Source organism: Thunnus thynnus, chromosome 4 (genome assembly GCF_963924715.1).
Source record: "Thunnus thynnus chromosome 4, fThuThy2.1, whole genome shotgun sequence".
Taxonomy (NCBI): domain Eukaryota; kingdom Metazoa; phylum Chordata; class Actinopteri; order Scombriformes; family Scombridae; genus Thunnus; species Thunnus thynnus.
In genome coordinates this window covers 30,170,998-30,176,997 of record NC_089520.1, presented here as the reverse complement: position 1 = coordinate 30,176,997, position 6,000 = coordinate 30,170,998, and the positions used below count along the sequence as shown (strand labels likewise).

Sequence of the window (6,000 nt, the reverse complement as noted above, 5' to 3'; positions counted from 1 at the left end):
CCTCCCATTTCCTTGTGGCTGTAGTTTCTGTGGATTACTGAGCTTTTCCATTGTTTAGCCTGCCATGAAACCACAAAAGAGTGGCACTCCTTTCCTTCCCTTTGCAGTGTAGTCACTGGAAAAACTACAGTATGTCCTAAATGCTACATGTAATGTTCCAACAAACCTGTAAACCCATCCTTGTAACTTATGATGATTCTGACTTTAAAGTGATAGATAAATCACAGCACAGCAAGATTCAGGATTGTTCTTGGATATTAAAAAATAATGAGATGTATTGAATACAGTCTGTTAGAAGTCTGTTATGTAATAGTCCAGAATTAAGGGCTAGCATATTACATATCAAGGATATGGTGATAATAATACTAAAAATAGTATTTAAACCTGCAGTGCGGAACTTTTACATATAAATGAACGTCCATTACATTCAAGCCTTTGCCAAATGAGTTCACACAATGCTGTTTAAGCCTGATAAATCTCTCTGTATTTCATTGTTTGACATTCCCGCGTTGGCCAGCTGAATGCATACTGCGCATGCGCAGCAGAGACTTCCGCTGGCCAGCTACTCAGTTTGCTCTCTGCTACCTTTAATGGGGATAAACACGACACGACTTTACGCTTTCAAATTGTGGGCAATGCATATGCAAAAGTCCAATTTTGCATGCAGGCGATACATGAATCCTTCCCAGGTAAGTGGCGTAACTATAATGCGACTTTCTTTTATTTTACAAGTTGGTTTTTGGTTTATTAGAAGCAGGTGGTTGGGTTGATGGCTGGATAATTTGTTGGCAAAAATTTGCAAAAGCAACAGGAGAGCACTGTTCAAGACCACCAACCGGACATCTTCAACGTCATATCGGACATCTTAACTGGAGATTTTTACCGTCACATTGGACATTTTAGCTGGAGATTTTTAGCATCACGTTGGGACATTTTTACTGCATTTTACTGTTTTAACCCAAACCATGATCTTTCCCTAACCTTAACCAAGTGGTTTTCGTGCCTAAACCTAACCAATGGCATTAAATGACATGCCAAAAGGTTAAAATGCGGCGTTAAATTACCATATCACCTACATGCAAAATTGGATTTTGGCATACGCACTGCACACAATTTTCATTTCATGGGGGTTGTGTGATGCTCAAAACAATTTATTCACCACTTTACAGCCACAACAGTAGTGACGGAGTAAGCCACAGCAGAGCTTATGACATAAGCATATGTCGAGAGTGTTTTTGTGATTACTCTCCCTGCCAGAAGGGGGAAACAAAAGTCCTGCACTCCAAAATTGGCTTTTGCTAGCAAACAATTGCCTCTTTACACATCCACCGATTCCTGAGGGAAAATTTAGCCACCAAATGCTCCACTATGTTGAGCCCTGACCTGCTGTTTGGTGCTGCAGGTAGTATACAGTGGGTTAGCTTTTTACTGAAAACAGCTGCCTGTGGCTGGCACCAATGCAAGCAGCGAGATTTAACTAAAACATGAGCTGAAAGACACTTAACTGGCCCACAGAGTTGACGGCAACTGCAGAGTTGGGGGGTAATTGTCTGTTGACTCACATCTGTCAAATCACAAGTGACCCATTTTACATTAGACATAGTAATTTGATCCATTTATAATATGAAAATGTTGATCGGTGCAGCTTTAAGAATACTTTATACTATGTTAAAGGACAGGTTCATAATTTTTCAAGTCTGTCTTAAAACAACAGTCAGGTGTTCATATGAACACTGAAAGAGGTTTTCCTTGCTGTAATCATCCCTCCTGTTCATACTGGCTATTAAAAGATCCTCTTCAAATACTCTTACAATGTAAGTGATGGAGGCCAAAATCCACAGTGTGCCCACACAGTCATTTTGTGCAAAAATGCATTTAATGGTTTATCTGAATCTTATATGAGTGTTCAGCAGTCTGAATCAGTCATATCAAGAGGATATCTGTCACATTTATAGTCGTTTTAGCATCAAATTCCCTCTTTGTGTTTCCTCAGACAGTGTTTCCCTGTTGAGCTGCTGTGGAAGTATAGTAACAAAAAGAGGAACTTTGGCACTAAAAAGACGTTGAAAGATATCTACTTGATTTGACTCATTTGGACGCTGAAGCTTCATATTAGCTTCAGATAAACTTTTAAATACATTTTTGCACAGAAGGAGGACTGTGAATTTTGGCCCCCATCACTTACATTGTAAGTGCATTATGAAGGATCTTCTAATGAACAGGAGGAATGATTACAGCAAGAAAAACATGTTTCAATGTTCATCTGGGCACCTGACTACTGTTTTAAGAAAGACTTGAAAAATTGTGAGCCTGTCCTTTAATCACAGGTTTTATGAATGGTGCCGTTACACTACCCAATTCCTTCCTGGGACGTATTTTTTGACTAATTAAACAATGGAAAACAAAGAATACTTTATTAGACTGAAACTGGTCTGACGTCTGACAAATTATCCCACAATGGGCCTCAGGTACACATTATGCGCCTGTCTTATGAAGAGCACAGACAGTTCAGAGAAGATAATTCAACAAATGGATGAAGACAGACCACATATAGTTTGCATATTCATGTGAAAGAGGCACATTTCCTACCAATCATATAGCCTAAAATTGCCCTTCGCAAACACAGACCTCAAATTATTCTGATCCACAATTTAATGTTTACACTTTCATTTGCACTGAGCAGTAGTGTGTTTACGCAGCAGAGAGCGCTCCTCCATTGGCCAACAGCCGTGCGCTGAGGCAGCGGCAGAGGGAAATTCGTCTGTCCCATCCTGAATGTGTGGAGGTAGCGGAGAGGAGGAGGCGGGGAGTGTGAATGGATGGGACTGCCTGTGTGGAGTGAGAGACAAGGTTATTATATGCCGAACAGGCAGCCGCTTCTTTTCCTGGACTTTTCACTCCGATCTCTGATTAACTCTACAGAACCAACTCGTCATTCATTCTAATAAATATTTTATTCTGTGTGAGCCTCGGCTTTTAAGGGGAGGGGAGGATTTATTTGACTGACCCGGTGCCGGCGGAGACCCTCAGCGCTCAGACAATAAGTGGGAGCGATCAGATCACAACAAAAGACACAAGGTGAGAAACGTCTGATTATCATATAAACACAGCTCATTGGAGCTTATTCGGGATAAAGTTTAACCGTAAAACAATATACGACTGTTTGCTCACCTGTAACAGCGTTTGTGGCTACCACACGCGTTTTGTTATCTTTATTTACAGTAACTTACACACTTTTCTCTTATTTTGTACTTTAAACATTTCTCTATGCGTTATTGTAGACTTTTGATCTTTTATAGCCTATGTATCATTCTTGTGGAGAAAGCGTGCTTATTCATCACTAGCCTACATCAGTGCAAGACACGTTCACTTGCTCTGTTTGATGATACAAACGGATCCACGCCTCCCTTTAACTGGCATGTAGTCTGAATGTCTCTTATGTGAAGTCTGGTGACTGAATGTCAGCTGGGTGTTGAATTGTTGACATGTAAACATGAGTGCTTTGCTGGTCAGAAACGTGTATTTTGTATATTTTGTTTTCTTTTCTGGGACAGTTTAAGCACACTGACAGGAGCTTGTGGAGACTTCAGTGATACCTGTGATGCACCTTATGCAGAGAGGATGCGAGAAAAATAAGAGCCTGTACTGTTTTTTCAGTAAAAATGGACATACTTTCTGCTCTGGTTCATGTGGTCAGCCGGTCAGCTCTGTGTGAATATCCTGTTTCCTGGACAAAACAAACAATGGGGAGGCAGGCATGTGATATCCTGTATGAGTCTTGTGTCACCTCAAACCATGAGAAATAGGAGTGTGTGGTGCTGGGGAGGCCAAAAAGTAGAATGAAAACTTTACAGCAGAGCTTTAAAATACATATATATATATATATAACTGGTTCGACAAAGTGAAAGGCCTTCTTCTTTTTCTCTCTCATTCATTTGTTGTGACACAGCAGGCCTGGCATGAGGAAGCTTAGTGACAGGAGGTGTGTGAGTGACACAGAACAAAGGCACAGGGCTGGTTTGCGTAGGTGACAATATTGAATTTGTGCCTCATGAGAGCAACATGTGCTTTCTCTCTTTCTGACACACACACACAAACTGCAAAGGCAGCGCGGCTTTGTGTTGACTTTAGTCTAGGATGTTCAGCTGCTTTTAATGGGGTCAGCACTTCCAATTCAATAAAGCTATTAACCGTCACAGAATATTCCAACGCTGCTGCTCAGCTCGGCACAGATATTTACCAATCAGGGTCCATTATCAGCCTTATCTGTACAAGGCAGTGTTTGAAAGGGTAAACAAGATTAAACACCACATCCAGTCAACATGGAGTGTGTGACCTGTGTCGATGAGGTGTTCCCACCTCTCCTCAAAGCCCCTGTTTTGTGTTAAAAGTTGTTCATCAGCATTTTTCTGTTTCTTTCCCACACATTGTCATTATCATGTTCTGTGCACACATTTGAATGAGAGCATTTGTCAGCTAGGCTATGTGATACTGTTGTCATGCAGGTTCATCCAATTCAACACTTCTGCTTGAAAACAAGTTCCTGCCAGACTGGTTCTGAGTACAGATTTTGTCTGTACAGATAGGCCAAACTATTTATTAAAGTCTGGCATGTGACGGATGAGAATGTAAATGGAATCCTTGGAAGTTAAGTCAGAGCACTTCCTCGTGCATGTAACAGTATCGGTGTACATACTTGTATGAATACATTCAACCAAGTTAATGAAGCTTTTACATTTGGTGTTTGGTAGCTTTTTTTTTTGGGAAAAAAGTCCTATAGGTGAAAAGAGGCAGACATTTAAACATATTACTGACAGAAACTTACAGGGCTTCTCTAGTGATTTTGTGTTGCACTCCCATAAAGTTGGGGTACTCACAATAGACAGATTTTAAAAAGAACAGTCAAAATGAATGCAGTAGTGGCCGAGAAATCCTAACTTTTAGTCCCTACCAGGAGATAAGTTTCAAAAACACTGGATCCTGCAGTATAACCCTGGTGACATCATCAGAGTAAGACTTTGGAGCCCTCTTTCTAGGGCCACAGCAGACATTATTCAACTCACAGGATGAGTAGGACTCCTCATGGTGAGTAAACTAAACTTCATGTGTAAAATCAGCAAAGTACACCTTTAACTTAAATAATATCCAAGTAAAAATATGTCACATCACTGAGAAAAGAGTAGCTGTTGTCAGAATCGAACAAAATATGGATCTTGTGCATTAGCACTTTAATATATATGTAAACAGGCTTGCTGCTGGAGGCCTAATTCAGGGTCAGGCACAGGACTATTTTCTAGCTAATGTGTTTGTGGGTCAGCAGTAATCTATAAGCTTAGAGATGTCAATTCAGACCCCATCCAGAGGGGACATCTGAGTGAAGAGGCTGGGGCCTTGCTTGTTGTGGATGTTTAATAAAGTGATTTAGTCCTAAAACTTTTATCACAAATCTCTCAGTTCTCCTGCATTTGTTGTAAATGTCCTCAGTGCTTCTAGAGCTTTCCGTGGCATAATCACAGCAAATACAGTTCACACCGAAAGTTGTACCAACAAGAATCTGTTCCTCATTGGCTGCAGACCAGCTCAGCGGTGTGCAGACACCACATCTCTTTTCCTTGTTTCATGTCTGCTTTGTGCCCTCAGAAATGACATCCTGAGTGAAACAAAGAGTCTGGTCTTGAGTTTCATGTGGAAAGCAGAGACACATTGTGAAACAGTCCACGCTGATTGTGTGTTTCAAAATTTACAAGAAATACCACGTGCAAACAGTTTTATGAGACAAATATACTGTTGTCTTTTCTTTGATTTTTGAGAGATTTGGTCCTTTCATGTGGATATGTAGTGAAAAATGATGTTCAGAGGTTGGTTGATGTGTTTATTTCCCATCAGAATACAGCAGAAAACACTCATAATCAGCCCTGGAGAGTGGCTCTCAGCTGGTTGGTAATTCCTCTGGGAGATGGTTTCCATGTCACTTAGATGAAAGAGATTGCATTAAAATAA

At 40.6% G+C, this 6,000-nt stretch overlaps 1 protein-coding gene across 1 annotated transcript in view; it reads left to right on the top strand.

Moving 5' to 3' along the window:
* The first annotated feature begins 2,836 nt into the window (after window positions 1–2,836).
* The window catches only part of frmd4ba (FERM domain containing 4Ba), a 47,962-nt gene continuing 44,798 nt past the window's right edge, over window positions 2,837–6,000 (top strand). The window contains exon 1 of the mRNA XM_067588278.1: window positions 2,837–3,078. The gene's annotated coding sequence lies outside the window, so the exon portion shown is untranslated. The remainder of the gene's footprint in view (window positions 3,079–6,000) is intronic.